We start from the raw sequence: 24,657 nt of genomic DNA, 5'->3' as shown, positions 1-24,657 counted from the left end.
TATGTAGCTTTATTCGACTAAATGTCATCATGGTGGTATTATTGACGGGACACTGAGTTCAGTAGCTCGACATGCAACGATGTAAATAAATAATTCAGTTTAATTCAGTGTTATTGAGGTGACTATTCAGCTTCTTTATCTCACAAACACACATGTGGACCCTGAATGAACGTGTTAATGATTCTCATTGAGTTAATTAAGAGTCTATTCAGGAGAAGCGTTGTGTTCATTATCTCCCCCTCCTCATTATTAAACACTCTCCCTGCACCAATAAAAAATGAATCGACTAATTGTAAAATAATAACATGTGTGACATACTGCTGTCTGCTGGTCTGGTGTTTGTTCGCTCACAGCCCCTCAGCCTCGGTTTGGTGTAATTACACATTCACAGAGTCATTCATAATGGAGAGGGGGGGGGGGCTTTGTACAGCAGAGTGCAGCCAAGCGTTTGGCGCTAATGTGGCTCGTCGTTCATCAGAGACGCTGTTCAGTAAATACAAAAGGTGAATGATAAAGTTTAAGAGCTTTGTTTGACGATCAGCTCCTTATGTTCTGAAGATAAATGTTTTTCATGGAGCTGGAGATCCGTGTAGGAAAACAAAAGGTTTTTAAAAATTTACAATAGCAGCTAAATTCAAAGGGAAAAAATATTTGGACTTGCAATGATGTCATCTAGTTCCTCTATTTATTTTCTTGAAACTAAAAGTTAAAACTAAACTGAGTTAAAGACCCAGTTAAATGAGCGAAGTTCATCTGCAAGTTGGTGGTCCAATCTGGGTAACAATGTGACTTCTATAGTTGGTACTGTAGCTGCCAGGTTAGAACATGCGGGTGCTTGCTCACTGTCCATCCCAGTCGCACAGCAGTTTGTGAAATAGTTACGAAATTGAATGTATTCATTCGTGTACATAGACACGATTTAAAACATTTGTTTTCGTGATGGTCAGCACAACATCAATTCGTATGTAATCCACGTAAATGTGAACCAGGAATTATAAAGAACGCACGTGTAGGGAGGATGTCGTGGTCGATGGGTGGGTCAAAAAACACCAGACTTTCACCAGGAGACCACTGTCCCGTATGAAACCACATGTCAAATTTGATTTATTTGTCACGTAACTTCTTTACTTTAGTTAGAGCATTTCCGGTAATATTTTAACCCAAACCGCAATCTTTTTCTAAAGCTATCTAAGTAGTTTGTTGTCTAAGCCTAATAAAGTCGATCTATTCCTAACCTTAACTAAGTAGTTTTATTTTGAAAAGACTGGAGCGAAAATTGGCACGTGTTTACAAAAAAGGCGAAATTTGTGTCTACGTACACGAATCAAATGGATTACATTTTCGTGACTATTTCACAACCTGCTGTGAGACTGTGTCATCTGTTAGCTGATCGCATAATGCAAACTATGTCTCTGTTGTGGAGCAGTTTATACTCCTAACTGTAAATTCAACCCGGTCTCATAAATAACAAAAAACGACACAGTACGCGTGTCATGAGTACGCATTTTAGCGTTCTGCGCGTCATTTGTACGCCACTCAAACGTCGGCAGTTAGGTTCAGGCAAGAAAACCACTTAGTTAGGGTCAGGGAAAACTTCATGGTTGGTCTTAAAATAAATACGTAATCTACGGAAAAGATGCCAAAAACCTAAAAAAAACAAACCAGACGAAACGTCACTAGTGTAACTTATAAAACAAAACACCAGTCAACAACGGTCTCCTGGTTAAAAGTCCGCTGTTTGCTGGACCCGCCCACTGTAAGTGGTCTTTCTCAGTCTTTATACTACGTCACTAACTCTTAATGTAGCATTTTTACGCTGATGTGTTTACATTGCAGTCAGTACAGGATACATGGCGTACAAATGACACGCGGAAATCAACTTGGGCATTATTGTGGCATTAATACGCGGTTCTTATTATATCTTACTAAAAGGTATTCCTCATTTTTTGTGTGTTTTCCTATGAAAGTCCAGCAGCACGTGCCAATTTCCGCTCGTTACATGCATACAGTGTTTTCAAAATAGACTTCTGTCTTCACAGGAAACAACTTCCTTAGGTTTAGAAATGGTGGTTTGGGTATAAGCAACATTTGACAGAGTATTTGATAGAAAGCAACGTGGCACATAACGTTAAAATCATTTACTACCTTTGGGACGATACTGAAATAATTATGTATAAAAAAAAACTAACATAACGTTAAATTGAAATCTTTACAGAAGCTGGTGTTTTCTCCGTGTACCGTGAAATTAACCGGAAATGAAGCGGCAATGACCGGGCGCTCCTTGCTGACTGGAAGTTGGGGACATGTTGTGAACATTTGCTATTGGTTCGAGTCTTTGATTTCCAGATGTGGGCCACATACTTCAGGCCCAACGTGGCCCGACTTCAGTTATCCAGTACTCAGCTGCACCTGCTATATACTACAGCTATCGGCCCGCGCTCGGCCCTGAGGACGTCATCCGAGTCCGACAGAGCGCCAGGTGCGAATTACTGTGCGTTACTTTTCGTTGGTATAACTTCGAACAGTGGATGAGAACAACCTGATTAGCAAGCTAGCTAATATCACAAAGTTTATCAAAGAGCCGTATTCGTTCGATGCCTCTTTTCGCCGCTCTTTATACTTCCTGGTTCATGATTACGTGGATTATATACGAATTGATGTCGTGCTGACCATCACGAAAAAAAAAGCGAAATTCATGTCTATGAACGCGAATCAATACATTACATTTCGTGACTGTTTCGTGAACTGCAGTGCGACTGGACTGGAAGGATGGACGGTACGAAACAGTAACAGAAGCAGGAACGATATGGAAGTGAAGGAGGAAAAGAAAGAAGTGAAGGAACGAGTGTTTGAGGCTGTGAAATCGTATTCTGGGTCTTGATCTTCCTCCCGACGGCAGCAGCAGGGTCGGACTCAGGGTCCCTCAGGGGGCCCCAAGAGGTCCCGGGCTCTTTAACCTGATTATGGGGCCGACGGCTGCCGACAAACAGAAGAGATTCATCTGAGAGGAGGTGTGGAGGAGCGCTGATAAAGCAGCAGGCAGCTGCAGGGAGCTTCAATACGGAGATTAGCATGAGAAAGAGGAGAGGAGGCTTCGCTCTGCAAACAGCCGGAGAAAAGAGACAGAAAACAAGACTGAATATCATTTCACACATGTTGGTGTGTTGTGTTTGAAACACCAGCGCTGTAATGAGTTAGCCTCATTTATGCTGCCACTGCTTCTATATAAATATATATATATATTTATGTTCATGAAATAAATAGTAAAGTTTATTCACACTATTTGTGATAATTTTCACAGCAGTTGGTGAAATAGTCACAAAATGTAATGTATTGATTCGTGTACATACACATGAATTACATTTTTTTTTTGGTCAGCACGAAATCAATTTGTATGTAATCCACGTAACTTTGAACCAGGAAGTATAGAGAGCGGCGAAAGCTGCGTAGAGGTAAAAACACACCAGACTTTCACCAGGAGTCCAGTGAAAAGAAGCAGGAGAACACACAGATTAATTATTCGGGAGTCATTCGGTAACGCTTCCATCATCACTATAAAAATATAATATATGAAATATAATACAATATAATATCATCCAGTTCCTCCTGTTTAAATCAGCACAACCAGAGGTGACATCATCTCTGCTTCCTGGAGGATGATGGTGATGATGTCACCGTCCGAGCCGTCCTGCTGATAGGACGATGACTCACCCAGCGGGCGGCACTCGGCCTGCAGCGCTGTGATCTCATCACTCCACTGATTCATATCAGACTGACATTATTCATTTATTTATTTAATGAGTTTCCAGTTGAGTAAACAGCTTCTTCTTCTCTTCTTTAATAAACAGCAGCTTATATATTAGTATAAACTATAAGCTATATATATTAGAATCTTTAGATATTCAGTCCCACAGTGAGACTCTCTGTGTCGATGCTGTTCATGGAGACAGGAAGAGAACCGTCTCTTTGATCATGTGAATATAATCAGCATGTGAGACACAGATTCACTTCACGTCTCCATGATACGATTATTATAATACGGACAGTTACAGAGCAGTTTTCTAACTTCCATTTATGTCCATCGCTCACTTTATGCTCCTCTCCTACTTTTGTACGGCTCTTTGTAGGAGGACGTTTTACTGACGTCAGGTAGTCGCTTTCAGTCCAAAATGGCGGAAGCGTAGCTCTGCTGCTGGACGCTGATGTTGCGATGGAACGAAGAATTGACTTTCACTTCTTAGCAAGCGAGCAGCTCCTACATTTCAAATAGTGTGTTTCCTTGTGTGACATTTTTATTATAGAATGAGGTCATTCTGACACAACTCATGTCCAACTGTTCCAGCTGTTCACAAAGTCAAGGACGTCCAACCAGAGGAGGTTTTACATCCTCCTGACTCTCTCTAGAAACTCAGACTTTACTCTGAAACCAGAGCGTCGGCTGAAGGGTAAAAGTCTCTCTGATTGGACGTCTGGTGAAATGGAGCGAAGCGGTGGGAGGAGCTCCTGATGAGGCGTGAACGATGATTTAGAGGGAGCTCAACCAGCCGACTCCGCCCCCGTTAGAGCGGGTCATCGCCTCAGAAAATGAACGCTGATGTCAGGAAGGAAGGGGGGGGGCTGCTGGCTGGAGCCCAGGAAGTGATGTCATTAAAAGCACACAGAATCACCGCAGTACACCCTCATCGGACTGGTTTCATCCACTCAAACATGACTTTCACTTCAGAGGATGAAACCTGCTGCAGAGAGATGATCCATCACAGCCAGCGTTCACTCAAATAGAGTTTCTGTTATATTATTGTGAGTTAATATTCTGTCTCTGCTTCCTGCCTAAAACCAGGCTGGCAGATTAAAAACAGGTAAACTAAGAGAAAAGGGTCGGCTGAAGGGCAGAAGTGTGATCGGCAGGCTGGTAGAACAGCTGGAAAGCATGAGGCATGAGGACAATAGACAATCTGTGGAAATGGGGCGGTTTATATACTGCTGGGCTGATGAGGGAGAGTGGGAACAGGTGAGCAGATGGGCGGGGAGGTCAGGTGATGTGGCAGGAAAAAACACAACAGACCACAGACAGACTGGGAGTGTGTTCCAATCCACGTACTTCCTGAAGTACACTTACTATTTTGAGTGCATAAGTGCGTTCACACTGGGAAGTACGGCAAAATGCAGTGCACTCAAAGTACCCGGATGTTGTACTGAAAGTGGTCAAATCGTTGAGTGTGGAACCATGGACACTTTCCAAACTCAATTGTCGCCATCTTGGCTACGTAGCGGAAGGGGCGGAGCCACGACCACTATTCAAACATACGTAGATAACAGAATAAAACAATACAATACGTAAACATACCGGTGCATTTACAGCCAACATAGGACACATCGTAGGCGACGACGTTGGAAACGTAATTTCCACTCTGCTTTCATTTTTTTTCAGAAGATATTTTGGCGGGTAGTGAGCCGCGGTCAAATGTTGCGATCGTCATTTCCGGTCAGTGCGCCGCAGAGTATTCGATTTGAGACGATCCTACCCCGTTGAAATTTACGCACTACTCAAGTGAATACAGAGTGCACAAAGTGCACTACATTGAAGTGTACTTCTGGAAGTACGTGGATTGGAACACACTCTGGCTCTTTGCAGTTAAGTCTGACCAACACTTAAAGATTTTTCAGATCTTAACAGATGTGTAAAATGTGAGAGAGCCGACACATAACAACATGTTGTGTTAAATTTAACAGTTTTGTTCCTCTAGTGTGTGGAGAGCAACAGCACACCACATGCTAACAGATTCATTCATCAACAACAAGAGTCCCCACTAAAAAAAAACTGAAATCTCGCAAAATATCTGGCGATCAAACGTGTCTTTAGTGTAAACAAACACGATGGACAACGAACAGGAAGAATGAGTGATATTTTTTTGGAGACACGTTAAATAAACCCAAGTTGTTCCTCCTTTATGCTTCACGTTTAGCATTAGCTCGTGCATTAGCCGCGGCCGCCATGACGACGGTGGTTGTCCATCCTTCCTTCAGTCAGCTTGGTTCTCTATTGGCTGTCGTTCTTTCCCACGTGACTGCGTCATATTTACGATTTGAGATCGGAGCGATCAGGATTGACTTCAGAGCCGATCGGGGGATGTAAAAAACATCTCTTAACATACGTCACACCACAGGAACATCTGGAAAGATCATCTTTAGAACCATCAAAATATCGGAGCTTAAGCTGACGATTGTCTCGACAAGAACGCTCCAAATGACCAGAAGGTTTCTTCTGAAGGATACTTTAGGAGCTGACTTCAGTATGTAAACTCGGGGTAGACGAGTATCCCAGACTCCTGAGTATCATTCCATAACTTTTACCAAATTTTGTTTTGAGATTTAAACTCTGTTTGTGATCTCAGCTGGCTCTGATGTCTTTAAAACAGAAGATAGAGCCACTTTTGGAAGATAAACTTTGGTCTCAGAGTGTAAATCTAATATTTGTTGCTGTCTCATGTTTTTATTGGACACAACAGACAAGACATGACAAGTTTTAGAGGAGTGTTCTGGCCTCAGCTGATAATGACGGTGAAAGAGCTGCAGAGTGTTGGACGTCTTCCAAACAGCAGGTTGAAACAGGCCGTTTCAGTGATAATGGATGAAGCGGATGGACAGAACATCACCAACATCTGTCCTCACACTCACTGATGGGAGGTTTAACTACGCCGCGTACGACCTGCAGCTTTTTCACAATCTGTTCCATCTGCTCCGCCGTCAAACCGCCGTCAGCTGAATGACACCATCACACTCTGAGGGGACGAGTTCATATCTGAGAGGAGGTTGAGATATCAGTAATCAGAAGCTTCTGTTACCAACCCGTTCCCACTCCCACCTAGTCAAATACCGACGATTGGGTATCGGAGAACGACGCACGGAGGCGCTCTTTAGCAACAGTATGTGAAGAACCGAACTCCAATGTAAACCCAGCCGCTACGTTATTCGACGGTCAAAGCAAGTGACGTGGTATTAATAGCGTGAGAGTCCGTTCAGGATGGGAGGGATGGAGGGAGGGAGGGAGGGGTGGTGGACGGGTCAAACAAACACAAGACTTTCAACCAGGAGGCCGCTGTCCGTGTCCCGTGAAACTAAAAGTAACGTTGGCTAATTTTGTCCAGTCAGTCTTTAGTCCCGTGACTCGTCGGTATCGTTAGTCCCTTTAGTCACGTGAGTTGTTTGAATCGTCAGTACTGTGAGTCACATGTGTCGCTAGTCAATGAGGGGGGCACGAGGGGCACTGACCAAGCGGCGGTATTTGATGAGTTGGGAGTGAGAATGTGTTGCTTTCTGCTACCACGGAAACGATTTAGGTTGAGGCAACAAAACTACTTGGTTAGGTTCAGCCACAGACTGTATATTAGAAGTGGACGTAGTCACCGTGATGTCACCCATTGGTTTGTGGACGATACTGTTTTGAAGCCTCGATTTCGGCATTTCCGCTGTCGCCCTCTTGTTTTTTTTTTGCAACCAGAAGTGACGCTAAACTCTATGTAGTTGACACAGTGAGTCCCCGTCTGCAGTGACGCCGAGAGAACGGCGTCACTGCAGAAGACCAGAAAACACTGACCAATCAGAGCAGACTGGGCTTCTACAGGTATATTCAGGCAGACATGATGAGAACAATAATGTGTGTTTTGAGCATTAAAGCATGTAAACATGTTCTGTATCAGGAGTCAGCAACCTTTACCACCAAAAGAGCCATTTTAGTCAAAAAAAAATCTGTCTGGAGCCACAAAACATGTGATCATTGTGATGAAGGTAACACAGTTTATAGTCTAAGTATATAGTATATAAGACTAATGCAGTGAGGACCAAAGAGACAATGTACTACAGATTGTTAGGGCCACATTGAGGGAAAAAACATCTAAAATTTCCAGAATAAAGTCATAACTTTACGAGAAAAAAGAAAATAACACGTAAAATCAATACTTTATAATATTATGACTTTATTCTCATAATATTACAACCTTTTTTTCAGGTCTCAGATTTATTTTTTTTCCTCAATGTGGCCCTAATACTCCATCGTACCATAGACCTACAACAATAATAAATAAAAAATGAAAACAAAAAAACAGTTATTCATTTCCATTTTTATAAATTCACAGGGAGCCACTGGAGAGGAGTTGAAGAGCCGCATGAATCTCCGGAGCCGCAGGTTGCTGACCCCTGTTCAAGTAGGAACCCTAAATACAAATTTGAACCTGGATATAATCACGATATTTCCCCTTTAACAACAGTTAGAGTTTAGTGTCTTGCTTTTCTTGTATGGCAGGATAACAGTCTCAGTATCCTTTAATCAAACTAGTTCACACCACAATCTGACAAGCAGACTGAGGCCTTCAGACTGTACCTGCTAACAGACACGTTAATGGAATTGAACCTGTGACCTTTGTCAGGATTGAGTTTCCTCACAGTTCTTCCAGAAGAGTCTCTGGCAGGTTTTTAAAAGTTATGTCTCTTCAGTATCTGGTGTAAACCGTCTCATTGATCTGAAGGAGCTGTTGTTGTTTTCTTCATTAACAATCCGGCGCTCTGTTCCTGTTTATTCATCCCTGCTGTCTGCAGCACTGGAACTATTGACTCCTATCGATTTATTCACCGTCCACCGTCACATTCTGAGTTCATACAAACTAACTGCAGTTAAATTACTCTAAAAAGATCTGAGAATAATTCTGTTAATGTCGTCAGTTCACTCAGAGCTCCTGTGTCCGACGATGACGTGATCAGAGATCATTTCACCGTCCGATCGACCCGTCGGGCCGCAGAGACCTGAGATGAACCTGATTGATTTTGCTGCCGAGCTGCAGACCTGAAGAGAGGAAGGTGAGACCACGTCAAACCTGAGACCAGACAGAGGACAGACGGACAGGTATCGATCTCAGTCCTGACGTGTCACTTCCTGTCTCTGGCCGGCATCTCGCTGCACCCTGCTGACTTAAGGTCAGGTGTTGCCACATATTTAAAGGACCACACTGTTGCCTTTTATGTTTTAGCCCCTTTAATATGAATCACATTTATCTTAATAAACCTTCCATATGCTTTTAGAGTGATTTCCTTCCTTCCAGTCGTTAGTTTTGCTTTATTTCCATAAAAATCAACCCGCTGGTACTTGAAGCTCACTGCACCCCGACTCTATTTTTAAGTTCTGTAGGCCATTTTAGTGTCAACACCGTCATGATTACATCACCATGTTAGCTTGAGCTAAAACAAAGGAACATTTTTCCAGTCTGGAGGTGTTTAGTATTTAGTTTGGTGTCTGTGATAAAGGTCAAACTCAAACTAAAATTATCTCAGAGGAAACGTCGACCTCTCAGGACGGCTGCTTGTTGTTGTCGTCCTGACCTTTGACCTCCTGGGTGACCCCGGCCTCTTCAGATGCACCTCTCGGGGCATCTGCATGTTGATCTAAGGGCTGCACAGGTGCACCATGGGAGCCGAGGTCGCGTCTCAATTATCATTTCCCATCTGGAAAGACTCTGTTAGAGAGTTTAAAACGAGCCAATCACATCGTTAGACTGATGTCTGCTGACCATCAGGAATAAATGTAAAAAGTGTGACCTAAATGTTTATTTTATTGTATTTATGATTTAATTCCCTCTTATCTATTTTGTTAATTGTTTTTATTTTTATTTTCATCTATTCTCTTGGTTTCATTATCTCATGTTTTAGTCGTTTTACTGTTTCACTGACACAGTAAACAGTACTTTGTGTCAGTAATATTAGTATTAAAATAAAACGTACATTTCTTGTAATATTTATGTTGAACTCAAAGCGTGAAAAGAGGTTTTACCGTGACGATATGAAGATCTCTCTCTGTAACTGCCTCCTCGAACTGCACTGAAATAAATAACTTTTCCTCTGACCTTTTTTAAATTAACGACATCATATAAAATATCACTTAATCTGGCATTTTCCACTTTTATTACAGCCATCATATATCTGTCATCACAGCAGCTGTCTGCGTCGTACCGGCTGAATATGAGTTTTATACCGGAGACCTTCAGAGTCTGTTAATGTGAGTTTATCAGCACGTCGTAAAGCTCAACGACAGCGACGTTCAGACATATGGTCGACAGAAAATATCTCCCATCAGGCCTCAGTGCTGAGGACACAACCAGACTGTAACCTGGGTCATTTAAAAGAGTTTTACTGTCTCACTCCATTAAAAACTTCTTTATTAGAAATCAGAACAAAACGTGAACAACTGTGTTAGAAAATATGATTATTTGATTAAAAAGTCGACGGTAGAAGAAGCCTGTGGACATAAAAACTGAAGGAGAGAAGTCAACTACGACTCCCAGGGTACATTTCACTAGTGGTGCTGAAGCTGATTACACTGCTGAGGAAAACTAATAATATCTGCAGTTTAAATTCATTCACGTTCAGATTCTAGATCTTTTTTTGGCTTCTTCTCCCAACCCTGTCTCCTATAAAATTACGTTCCCATATAACTCATATAACGAGCGAAACGTTCGCAGTTGTAAACAGTTTAAAACACATGTTTAACAAAACAAAAACGAAACACAAACTGGTTCGGTCAGTACATTTGTTACATTATTTAACTAAAGTGAAAGTCCTGTGTTTGGTTTAGGCAACAAAACCACTTGGTTAGAAAAAGATTGTGGTTTGTGTTCAAATAACAATGGAAAAAACGTAACAATGTTACAACGTTACAACATAATAACGTAACAACGTAACAATGTAACAATGTAACAATGTAACAATGTAACAACATGACAATGTAACAACCTAACAAAGTAACAATGTAACGTTATAATGTAACGTAACTTAACAACATAACACAACATAACAACTTAATGTAACATAATGTAACCTAACAAAATAACGTAATGTAACAACGTAACGTAACAACGCAATGTAACGTAACTGAAATATGTAATGTAACGTAGTGTAACGTAACGTAACAACGTAACGTAACAACGTAACGTAACAACGTAACGTAACAACGTAACGTAACAACGTAACAACATAACAATGTAACGTAACAATGTAACAATGTAACAATGTAACGTAACAATGCGACGCAACACTGCGACGCAACAGTGCGATGCAACAATGCGACGCAACAATGCGACACAACAGCGTAACGTAACAGCATGATGCTACAACCTGACGCAACAACGCAACAACGCAACGCAACAACGCATGCAACAGTGCGGCGCAACAGCGCGGCGCAACAACGAGAAACAAGGAAAAGGGGGTGTTGTGTTTGGTCTGCCGCTGCGACGGCCGCAGGGGGTGCTGAAAAAAACGCAGCGGCCTGCGGCAGACAAGTAGAAACAGAATCAACTTTTGGAGAAACACAACCAACATCACGCTGCGGTGGACAATCACGTAACCGGCGATCCAGGGCTGTACAACCAGCCATGAGGGAACAAAAGACGTTAATGGTTGCAGTCAATGGGCCGTTAAAGTGACTCCCCCACACCGCCGCCGCCACACGCCTGATCTGGTGTGAATGCAGCCTGATATGTCTGTAAAGACTAAGAGAGGTTGTGAATGAAAGATCCAGTAAGAGATTCATTTAACTAATCCAGGTATTTTACCAACTTGTTTAGACATTTCCAAAACAGGGCAAATCTTGAATTAATTCCATACAATTCCCAAATCTCTCAAAAATGTGAGAAATTCTGAGCCACAGAAACGTAGAATATTTCCATCTGAAGGAAATAATAAAACAACATGTAGTCTGTGGGTCAGAGTGAACATCAATAAGGAGCTTTAACAACACGGTTCAGATTTAACGTGAAGCTTCAGAGTTTCTGTACTCGTCTTCATGATGAAGAAAACAACCTCGTGATAGTGTGTTATCAGAGCTGAAGGTTGACTGCCTCTTCTTCCTCCTGCAGTTACATAACGAAGATAAACGAGGCGGCACAGCACGCTTCACACCTCACACAGCGACCGCATTAATTACAGTTAATCGTGCTGGATGAAGAGCGCCGCGGCTCCTGATTGGCCTGTCGCTTTGATGCATTACCTCCGCAGAGGAGTCAGAGCGCTGCCGAGGCCTCTGGGAAACCTGCGCCGTCAAACAGCAGAGCTGGACGAGGATTTAAATAAATAATTCATTCAAACTTTAACACCCGTGTTCTCATCATCACGTCATGATCCAACAGCTGAGTTGTGTTAAACAACTTCCTGTTACATCATCTCTGTGTCTCAGCTGATCTGTGATGTCATACTATGATGTCATGCTCTGGTGTCACCGTGTTGCAGTGAGATCAGAAATGTTCCCAGAAAACCAGGAGGTTTCTGATGCCGAGGGGCGCTGACCAAACGGCGGTATTTGACGAGTTGGGAGTGAGAACGGGTTGGACTGTGAGTGGACCGAGTATGGAGCGCTTCCTCCTCTCAAACTCCTAAAAAATAGTGGCAGGAAGTTGAAAAAAGAGTGATGTGAGGAATAAATCAGAAGAGTGTCACTGAAAAACACATCAGAATGCAAGAAAATAAAAAATAAAATGAAATTATTTTTAATATCTGTGTTTTCTTTCTTCAGTTCAGGTCTTCAGGTTTCAATGCCAACATCTCTGTTCCTCCTCTCCGCCTGAACCAAACCAAACCCACCACAGTTCAGTTTAACTGAACCAAACCGGTTCTAAAGAACTGAGGATGTGAACCAGTAGAGTCAGAGAGAGCCGAGAGCTGCTCCAGCAGAGAGTCTGGACACGTCTGAGCAGGTGAAGGTGACGTTGTTACAGGTGTGTTCCTGATGTGACTCACCTGCCTGAAGCTACAAACCTACTGCAGAACACACACACACACACACACACACACAGCTGCAGCTTCATCAGGTGACTGAGCTGCTGACATCATCAGTGACTCACTGATGATGTCACACAGCACAGGAAGTAACATGTCCAGCAGGAAGAACCTTTAAAGGTCCCATATCGTGCTCAGTTTCAGGTTCATACTTGTATTTTGTGTTTCTACTAGAACATGTTTACATGCTGTAAAGTTAAAAAAAACAACTTTATTTTCCTCATACTGTCTGCTTGAATATACCTGTATTTACCCTCTGTCTGAAACGCTCCGTTTTAGTGCATTTCAATGGAATTACAACAGAATTGCGTTGCCTGGCAACCGTTTGGGTCCATGTTTACTTCCTGTCAGCTGATGTTATTTACATACACTGCAACAGGAAATAAACTGGGACACATTTAGAATGTTTACATTTAAAACCGTGTAATGGTCTATAAATATTGTATATTTGTGACATCACAAATGGACAGAAATCCTGACGGCTTGTTTCAAACGCACAATTTCTGAATACGGGCTGTGTGTATTTCTCCGTAAATTGAGCACTTTGATAATTTCACGGTATTTATATATCACTTAAACCTGCTTTATAATATAAAAGACATGAAAATCTTACTTTTGACAATATGGGACCTTTAACTCTTCCCACACGAGGAACTCAATAAATATTTAATAAAGTTAAATAAAGACACAAAAAAATATGTATTTCATTATTATTTTAAATACAACTTGAGGAATAATAACAACTTATTAGATTAGATTTATTGTCATTGCACATAGTACAAGTACAACGAAATACAGTTATACAAATGAGGATATATATGCTGTATATGAATAGACATATACAAATATACAGGTTGCAGTTAATGCAATAGATAGATGTTATATTCTGATGATGATAAGAGTTAAGTATAAGTTGCATACTGATGAAATATTGTACAAAATAATGTTGTATATTATGTTGAGTATTATAAAGAATAAATTATACATACAGGTGGAGTTATATCTATACACAGAGAGGTTATGTACATAGAGCTATATGCATATGGTGAGATGAATATTAGAGAATAGATTGTATATATACAGGAGAGGTTTGTAAATTCCTCAAACATCTATACTCCCATATCTATTAAATTATTCATTATTGACTCTTTTTTGACGTTAAATCTCTTAAACGTATTAATATGTGTGTTCATGAATCTAATTATTTAAAGTAGGATAAGTTATCCCTCCAGTTATTTTCTTTTTATTGGTCAGAGACCGACGCATGCAGTTTGGTTCTGATGAGAGTCGATCTGAGTTCTGGTCTCAGATCAGTGATGAATCTTATTATTACTGGTTTCTCTGGTTTTGGATCAGAACCAGGTTGGTAATAATTACTGATGAACGTGATCGATGGCGCTGGTTCAGTCGCTCCGTCACACTGTGAACCAACACTGAGCCGATGTATTGATGAGCTCATTGATCCGTACCGGTCAGCAGCAGCTGAGGCTCCGTACGGCCGGCATGCTGCTCACTGCATTAGCCTCTGTTGCCGGCTCTCCAGCGAGCTACGCCAGCGGGCGATTGTGGAGCTTTTCAACTCCAAAAAGGCAGATAAACACAGGTTCCTGTTAATTTATAATGGACATCTGTGTTGTGATATTTAAACAAACTATCCGTCAACAAGGAAATAAAAGTCCCTCGTCTACAGACCGGTCTCTAGAGAGCTCCAGCAGCTCATAGCGGTCTGTGAGCGTTACTACCCGGCTGGCTGGCAGCGACTCCGGCTGTTACGTGATAAATAAATCAACTTCTGCTTTCACACGGGACATGAACAGCGGTCTCCTCCACCCATCCACCCCCGACCTCCCCCCTACGCTGTGTTTAACGCTCTTTATACTTCCTGGTTCACGATTACGTGGATTACGAATCAATTATGTTGGATATGGGTATAGCTACGAACAGTGTAGAGGAGCAGCTTGGCTCGCTATATTTGCGTTTTTCGGCGTTGTGTTCGCCATTTTCACAGCTTCCTCTCGGATGCGTGCTTACGATCTGACACCTGGTCACTACGTTTTTATAGCGGTTGACAAATCCAGACGGCTGCAGATACAGACACCACCACACACTTCTAGTGATGATTGAGAGGACTATTTTAGTGTCAGATGATACTTGTTTTTTAGGAAGATCCTGCTCATTGTGACTTTAAACAGAGAGTGTGATGATTGTGAGTCATCATTTCTACGCTAACGAATATTTTCACATTAATTCATCCTCACTGACGTCATCACAGAGCCGAATGTCTCGTTAGGAGCTCTCTCTCCTCCATCATCATCACCGTCTTCATCTTCATCACAGCAGCAGCACTTCAAACACTCTGCAGCCACGGGGCGCCTCGGCTCGTCGAGGCGATTTTAATTAGGCGGGAACGGATCCCCTGCTGAGGCGACGGAGTTCAACGAAGTTCACCGGCAGGTCGTCGTTTGATGTTTCCTCGCCGCTGCCGGAGAGCTTCCTGTTTCCTCGAGCTAACGCAGGATCTCATGTCGTCATGACAGCAAGATCCTCGACTCCTCAGCCAACGTCTAACGTCTCTGTCCGATGTTTTATTTAATTTAAAGTCTGAGTCATTATCAACTCACCTGAGGAACGTTAACGGAGGATAAAACAGGAATGAACCGATAAATAAGAGAAAACAAACTAAATACATCAATAAGAAACATGAATATGTAAACTGATAGAAGTTCATCCTGCAGAGAAAATGTTGTCGTGATAATGACGTATTTTTTCTTAACGAAAAATAATCAGATTACTGAATAATCTTGTAAAATTTTGCAGCAAAAAGTCACATGACATGAATACAAATTGAAACATTTTTCAAGAGAAAAAGGTCTCTCGTATGAATATTGCAACTTGTGTTGTAAAACTGCTACATATTCTCAAAATATTACAAATGATGACAATTCTGCACGACGTTAAGAGAAAAAATCTGCACAGTTTATTTCATTAATCTACACGGCCATTAATCAGACGGGACAATTCTGCTCAAGAAATATACATTTTGTCAATGCAGAAAGTATTATTATTATAAAAATAACTAACTAATTTATTTACTCATTTTAATCCTGATACTTCGCAGAAAGAAATCATTAAAGTAATATAGCATTATAATACAGTAATTTACAGTAAATTACTTTTATGTCTGTGCAAATACTATTAATTTATGGAGGAACCTGCCAAAATAAAATAATTTAAAAAATAAATGTCTCGATAAATAAATTAAAAATAAATAAAAATAAATAACAATAAATAAATAAATAGATAAATAAATAAATAAATAAATAAATAAATAAATAAATAAATAAATAAATAAATAAATATGTAATTAAATGTACTAAAAATTATACTTAAAATAAATGTACGCATTAATTAATTGGTTAAATGTGACATAAATTGATATTTCTGTTTTAATTTGCTTCTTTATTTATTTATCTTTTTTATTAATTCCCTTATTTATTTACTCTTCTGCTTAATTTTCCTTTTTTTATTTATTTATTTTTAAATTAAAAAAAAAAATTCTTTATATTTGCATTCATTTTTTATTTATTTATTTTTGCACATGTCACATTTTATAAATTATAGATACATTTTTTAATATAATTTTTGCTACATTTAATGATGAGTATTTTACCATTTTTCAACCACATGCTTAATGACTTGCAATTTTAAGTAAAACACTTTGAATGACGACTGATTTCTGTAATTTTACATGCATTTTTTTTCATTATCATGAACAGTAAATAATCAGTGAAATATTAAATCACATTTAATGTAAAATTACATTTAAAATCTATACAAATACAATAAATTATCATTAAAAACATAATATTAATGTAATCTCAAATTATGGTCAATTACTTGTAATTTTTAAGGGTAATCCTTTAAATTACAATAATGTAAGAATTTTGAATATTTTCCTGAATTGATATATTTACAGTATTTTTTTTAATATATTCATTAAATATTGTAATTAGACGTGTTTCGTCCTCCGTACATTATAACTGGAGAAGTGTTAGTCTGAACTGAGCTCGACTCCGTCGAGTCGTCTCTCTGAGCGGAGACTCGTCTAATAAGAAGCTGAGTTTAATGAGCTCCTCCAGGCTCCTCCGATATGAATAATATATAATTTATTCTGTTTCACAGCCAACAAAATGTCTTCTGTCTCCTGGATGAGAAGGCAGAGCGCTGATGTGACGGACCGGCTGGAAAGGAAACAGGCCCGAGGCGGGATGCCGGGACAGACCAGATTACAGAGACACTGGAGGTTACGGTGAAGAGAGACGATGGTATGGACTGAACTTCTTTCATTGATGAATTTAAAGAAAGTGTGAGTTCAGAAAAAAACAAACTAGCAAATATAAACACATTAGTTAGTTTGTATGTTTGAAAGTTTTATATTTAGTGTTATAACTGTAGAGTCTGGAACATGTTTACACTGTGTCAGGCTATTAAATGTGCGTTATCAGTGGTTATCAGCCTCATAGATGTGGGTCAGTAGGGCCCTACTACACCCACTGGTAGGTTTTTATCATCGATCCACATGGTCGATCACTGAAAGAAGATATAAAAGGAGACGACCCTGATCTCTAGTGACCGTAGTGATTACGACATGAGCAGGTAGTCGTCTTTGTGTTCACAAGCCTCAACTTTCACTGTTCAAACATAGTTTATTTTAAGCCAAAACATGATGTTTTCCCTTTAACTTAATTAAGTGATTTTGTTGCCTAAACCTTAAGAAGCTTTTTGTTTGTGTTCAATATGTAACGTTTCATTCAGTTCTCCAACGTGTTGCTTTATAGTTTTGCTGTCACTTTTACAACATATTAGGCCCCTACTGACCCAAATCTATGAGGCTGACAACTACTGATAACGGCCATTTAAAGGGACTGTTTGTAACTTTTTACATGTAAAATCTACCGGGTCGGTTTCAACATTTTCACTCTGACAAACTGTCAAACTGTCTGATTCTTCTGTGTGAGACTCACTTCAGTTCTCAGAGTCCTGACAGCTCCGCTGGTAGATAAACTGCTCCTCAGTCTGAAGGTTGAGGGTTCAAATCCCACCTACAGTTTTTCTTTTCCTTCTAATTTGTATCTGAAGAGATCTGAAGTTTTCAATTAATAAAGCTCCAAACTTACGCTAAATTTTGGTGAGGAAAAACCGTCATGGCCATTTTTTAGGGGTCCCTTGACCTCTGACCGCCAGATGTGTGAATGTAAATAGGTTCTATGGATACCCACGAGTCTCCCCTTTACAGACATGCCCACTTTATGATAATCACATGCAGTTTGGGGCAAGTCATAGTCAAGTCAGCACACTGACACACTGACAGCTGTTGTTGCCTGTTGGGCTGCAGTTTGCCATGTTATGATTTGAGCATATTGTTTTATGCTAAATGCAGTACCTGTGAGGGTTTCTGGATCAATATCTGTCATTGTTTTGTGTTGATAATTGATTTCCAATAATAAATATATACATACATTTGCATAAAGCAGCATATTTGTCCACTCCCATGTTGATAAGAGGATTAGATACTTGACAAATCTCCCTTTAAGGTTCATTTTGAACAGATACAACATTTTTCGATTCATTTGCGATTAATCGCGATTGAATATTTTAATCGACTGACGGCCCCTAGAAAGAACACATCAACATATTCAACATTGAAACTTGTTTTAGCACCAGTCCCTTCTGCATCTTTCCACCACAGAAACCTCCTGCTCTGCTTCTGCTGGACACAGATCACATTTCGGTTTGTTTTTACTGTGTGGTTCGCACTGGTGTGGGTCAAAGGTCAATGAGGGTTGGGGGGGGGGAGGGGTTGTGTGTGTGTGGGGGGGGGGGTTCAAGGCCACCGGAGGAGTCTGAGCAGGAAAAACAAAGCTGGAGAGCAGGAAGACGGAGCGACGGAGGCTCAAAACCTGACAGCAGTTTAGTTTGTCTGTCTGGAGGATTTCAAAATAAAAGCAAGTTGACTGAGTCGCTGTGTGGCCCAGTCAGGGTGGGACGGATACACAGCTCCACCCACAACACTCTCATTAGTCCAACAACGTTCCTTTGTTTTCTTTAAGGGTTTGAAATGTGAAATACAATAAAAATAAGTGACAATTTAAATCTTTGGATCGTTAAACCTGCAGTAGCTGATGTTTTAATCTAACTGTTTTCAGCAGAAACAAGAAGTGAACATCTAACACTAGTTCATCTTAGTTTATAGAAGCTTTTAAACTAAGATAACGTGACACCTCAGGTTTATTTTACTCGCTCAGTCGGGTCCCTTCACTGTCCTTCTCCATCCATCCACCAGGTGGCCTCAGACATCCACACCTATCCCAGTCACCTGCTCACCTGCTCACCTGTTCCTCATCTCCCAATCACCCTCCACTGTGTTCATACCAGCCGTCACATCATTTGTTTGATTGGACCTCCGTCCTGTTCCTGACCTTCACCTTCAGTAAGTCCTCCTACCTACTTCCTCTTTGTCTTTTTGAGTCCTGTGACAAAGTTAGAATTCATATTGTTGAGCTAAATTACTGGAAAAGTGAAATTTACCTGGAAACTATGACAGAACCAGTAAAAGTAAAAAATAAATAATTAAATGACTCAATAAATAAATAAATAAATAAATAAATAAAATGTCATTAAATGCAGCAAAAATAATATTACAAATAAATGTAGCCATTAATTAATTGAAATATCTAATATTTTAAATATTTAAATATCTTTGTATAAAATCCCTTATTTATTTACTCCTGTTTAATGTTCCCTTCTATTTATTTTTATACATTTTTAAATTTATTCATTTATTTTAAATTTATTCATTTTTTTTACTTATTTATTCATTTTTGCAATTATTTTTATTTATTTATTCATTTTTGTAATTCTTTTTTATTTATTAATTTTTTAATTATTTTTTTATTTATTCAATAATTTTTTGCATTTATTTTTTATTTATTAATTAATTTTTGCATTTATTTTGTATTTATTTATTCATTCTGTAATTATTTTTATTTATATATTCATTTTGTAATTATGTTTTATTTATTTATTCACTATGCAAAAACATTTTTATTTAAATATTTATTTTTGCAATAATTCTTTTACTTATTTATACATTTTTGCATTTATTTTTATTCATCCATTCATTTATTTATTTATTTATACACGATTTTCCCTTTGCATTTCACCCCTTATTTATTTATGTATTCTTTTCTTTATACATTTAGAACACAAACAAAAAGGCGTTTTTAGGTTTAAGCAATAAAACCACTTAGTTAAGTTGAGGGGAAAAGATCATGTTTTTGCTTAAAATAATTTCATCCATCGCCTCTGACCTCCAGCCCATACGGAGTTTAACACCGTCCATAATCACTACGGTCTCTAGAGGTCGCTGTTCTTTTATTCCTTCTTTCAGTGATCTACCATGTGAATAGATGATACAACCTACCAGTGGGTGTAGCAGGCCCCAATTGACCCACATCTATGGGGCTGAGAACCACTGTGTGGTGTTGTTAAACCACCTTCTGGGTCTTTCATAAAGATGGGCTGTAATGGTGCTAAATGAAAGCGGAGCTATGAGGTTTCTCTCTGGACTGAACGTTGAATCGATGCTCGCCAACGTCACTTCTTTTAAAAATGTCGATCCCTGTGAACCCGCTGCCTCTCTCTCTCTCTCTCTCTCTCTCTCTCTCTCTCTCTCTCTCTCTCTCTCTCTACATCTCCAGACTCTGCAGACCTGGGCGAGCGAGTGGCGAGCGAGCGGTGAGCAGCCGAGTGTGACGAGGAAACAAACTGAAGAGAGAGAGAGAGAGAGGTGAGAGAGAGAGGTGAGAGTGTGTTCTGCATACCGATCCACTGTCTGATATTCTGGCTGCTGATTGGTCGGCTCCCTGCTGGCGTCTGACACACACACACATACACACACACACACACACACACACACTCTGTTTCACTACAACACACTGTCTCTGGACGAGTAGTACTCTGATCCTTTATTGCAGTAAAAGTACTAATACACGCTGTAAAAATACTTCACTACAAGTAAAAGTACAGCATTCAAAACCTGACTGAGGTACAAGTATGTAATCAGGTAAATGTAGTTAAAATACTTTAAGGAGGAGGAGGAGGAGGAAGAAGAGGAGGAAGAAGAAGAAGAGGAGGAGGTGGAGGAAGGAGGAGGAGGGAGAGGAGGAAAAAGAGGAAGAAGGAGAGGTGGAAGAAGAGGAGGAAGAGGAGGAAGAGGACGAGGAGGTGGAGGATCAGGAGAGGTGGAAGAAGAGGAGGAAGAGGAGGAGTAGGAGGAGGAGGACTCCATCCTCATCACCTCCATCATTATTCTGTCACACAGCCAGGCTGGAGGTCTGAACCCTCAGACTCTCTCTCTCTCTGTCTCTCTCTCTCTCTCTCTCAGGGGGGTTCACACCGACACGGTTCAACCAGATCTCTCCAGCGAGGGTCGTTGGAAACGTGATTCAGGAGTCTCGGGGGAAATAAGCATGCAAGGTGCTGCCGCTGTTTGCCCGTCGGGCGGGGTAATATCCTCGGCAGAGTAATATCCTCGGCAGAGGGACGCCGCCGGGGGACAGTCTGCTGGCATTTATGAGGTCATCGTCACCCAGCGGTCAAAGTCCTCCTCATCACAGATGGTGAACGACACCAAGCTGAGGGAGGAACGTTGACCGTTAACACCACTTCCTGTTGTGTTTTCTTTAACACTAACGCTGCGTCATGTTGTATTTTAACCCAAACCAAGTTCCTAAACCTAACTAAGTAGTTTTTTCAGTGTACATAAACAGTAGTAGTAGTAGTAGTAGTTAAGACATCACTTCTTCAAGGCGTTGGTAAGGTAAACACCTCGGATACCCGTTGCAGCTACTGTGGAACTTTTTACACGACTGAAATCAAAAATTAAATATCTCCCGCAGGCACCCTGAATTAATAATTATATACTGATAACATTATCGTTAAACTCAGCAATACTCAGCGAACAGCCACGTCTCCAGAGTAACAACCATGTCGGGAAGGAGGTTAAATAACGCTACAAAGTTGGGCTAAATTTTAGCAAGGAAAAACGGTCATGACCATTTTGAAAGAGGTCCCTTGACCTCTGACCTCCAGATCAGTGAATGTAAATGGGTTCTATGGGTACCCACGAGTCTCCCCTTTACAGACATGCCCACTTTATGATAATCACATGCATGCATAAATTAAGCTGAAGGTCCTCGTCTTTATTTGATAAATAAGGGCTTTGTGTTTTAAAGGGTTTCAGGAAGTCTTGCTTTTATGACGTTGTGTGTTGAGGGTGAATTAATCATTAGTTATTAAGTGATTCTTGTTTCACAGTGATCAGCTGACTGTGTTCACCATCAAGTCTAAAAGATTTTTATTATTTCTCTTTTCTCCTCTCTGCTGTCACCTCCTCTTCCTCCTCCTCCTCCTCGTCCTCCTCTTCCTCCTCATTTACATAAAGTCTCAGATCATCTCGTCTGCACATGAACTTCCTGTCTGACAGTCAGACTGAGTCTCTACTGCCCCCTGCTGTTAAACACTGATACAGGATGATGTCACAGATACCGTGTTAAACACACACCTGCAGCTTCGTCTTCATTTCATATTTGACCTAGGGCTGTTAATCGATTAAAATATTTAATTGCGATTAATCTCAATTTAATCACACATTTGTTATCTGTTCAAAATGTATCTTAAAGGGAGATTTGTCAAGTATTTAATACTCTTATCAACATGGGAGTGGGCAAATATGCTGCTTTATGCAAATGTATGTATATATTTATTATTGTAAATCAATTAACAACACAAAACAATGACAGATATTGTCCAGAAACCCTCACAGGTACTGCATTTAGCATAAAACAATATGCTCAAATCATAACATGGCAAACTGCAGCCCAACAGGCAACAACAGCTGTCAGTGTGTCAGTGTGCTGACTTGACTATGACTTGCCCCAAACTGCATGTGATGATCATAAAGTGGGCATGTCTGTAAAGGGGAGACTCGTGGGTACCCATAGAACCCATTTACATTCACATATCTGGAGGTCAGAGGTCAAGGGACCCCTTTGAAAATGGACATTACGGTTTTTCCTCGCCAAAATTTAGCGTATGTTTGGAGCGTTATTTAACCTCCTTCCCTGAAGGTCACGGTCTGACGGAGCCAGCAGAACCAACAGAACCAGCAGAACCACGTTGACTGATGTTTGGAGTTCAGAACCAGAGAGATATGAAGAGAGGAAGAAGAGGGTCGCAGTGGTCGTACTGGTCGTACTGGTCGTACTGGTGTGTGTTTGGAGGAGATGGGGGTTGTGCGATAGGTCAAAGAGCAGAACGTGATGGATATGATCTCATTAGAAGCTTTAATTTCCTCTCCGTGCTTCATCTTTATTAACGTCAGAGAGCCGGTCGATGATCAGAAACCACAGAGAGATATCAGGTCTACAGTCTGAGGGTGGGTCAGGGTCTGAGAGAGACTACGGGGGGGGTCAGGGTCTATATATATATTCTTTAAGGTCCCATGGTAGTCCACCAGAAGGGGGCGGGACTTCACCTCTCTAAACTACTCTAAAACACCTGGAGACAGACTGATGGAGACAGACTGATGGAGACAGACTGATGGAGGGAGACTGATGGAGGGAGACTGATGGAGACAGACTGATGGAGACAGACTGATGGAGGGAGACTGATGGAGACAGACTGATGGAGGGAGACTGATGGAGGGAGACTGATGGAGACAGACTGATGGAGACAGACTGATGGAGGGAGACTGATGGAGGGAGACTGATGGAGACAGACTGATGGAGACAGACTGATGGAGGGAGACTGATGGAGACAGACTGATGGAGACAAACTGACGGAGACAGAATGATGGAGACAGACTGATGGAGGGAGACAGACTGATGGAGGGACACTGATGGAGGGTGACTGATGGAGACAGACTGATGGAGACTGATGGAGGGAGACTGACTGATGGAGACAGACTGATGGAGACAGACTGACGGAGACAGACTGATGGAGACATACTGACGGAGGGAGACTGATGGAGGGAGACTGATGGAGACAGACTGATGGAGACAGACTGATAGATGGAGACTGATGGAGACAGACTGATTGAGGGAGACTGATGGAGACAGACTGACGGAGAGAGACTGACAGAGGGAGACTGATGGAGACAGACTGATGGAGACAGACTGACGGAGGGAGACTGATGGAGACAGACTGACGGAGGGAGACTGACGGAGGGAGACTGATGGAGGGAGACTGATGGAGGTGGAGTGAAGCCGGGTCGGCCCACACAGGGCGGCTAATTGCCATAATTTGGTCTGAGTGGTTGACACACACGTCCGCCTCGCTGCTGAGGCTGCACAGGCGGGGTCAAAGGTCAGGTCCAAGCTCAGCGCTGTTGAGTGGCTGACCCTGGAGGACGGGGGGATGGGGACACATGAACTCTGTCTTCAGCAGGACGTGGATCCTGTTCATGTTAGCCTCCTTTACTTCATGTTTTACGTCTTTCCTTTACTTTCTCCGTTTACGCCGTAAGAGGCGATAAGAGACTTATAGCGATGTTGATTTGACTTTTCCTGAAATTGGTCTGAACGAGGATCCTGGACGAGGAGGGCTTCGATGCAGACGAGGTTAATTCAGTTCTCTATTTCAGCGGGGGGAGGCTGAGGTTGATTAAAGTTGACCTTGAGTGGTGAGGAAGACTGAGAACACCGGCAGACGGAGGCGAAGACTAAAGGAAATCAATGAGCAGCAGATCAATGACTACTTGATTATTTTATCACTAATTTCTGA

General features: G+C 41.0%; 1 long non-coding RNA gene across 1 annotated transcript; it reads right to left on the bottom strand.

Annotated features, from left to right (window-relative positions):
* Positions 1-1,295: 1,295 nt before the first annotated feature.
* On the bottom strand, positions 1,296-20,194 carry LOC119476567. The gene is made up of 3 exons (XR_005204040.1): positions 20,184-20,194; positions 9,244-9,254; positions 1,296-1,379 (listed from the first exon to the last, which is right to left on the bottom strand). It is a non-coding gene; the product is annotated as an uncharacterized LOC119476567 (long non-coding RNA).
* Between the last annotated feature and the right edge of the window lie 4,463 nt (positions 20,195-24,657).

This window comes from Sebastes umbrosus, chromosome 18 (assembly GCF_015220745.1).
Source record: "Sebastes umbrosus isolate fSebUmb1 chromosome 18, fSebUmb1.pri, whole genome shotgun sequence".
NCBI lineage: Eukaryota > Metazoa > Chordata > Actinopteri > Perciformes > Sebastidae > Sebastes > Sebastes umbrosus.
This window is presented reverse-complemented; position numbering and strand designations above follow the sequence as displayed.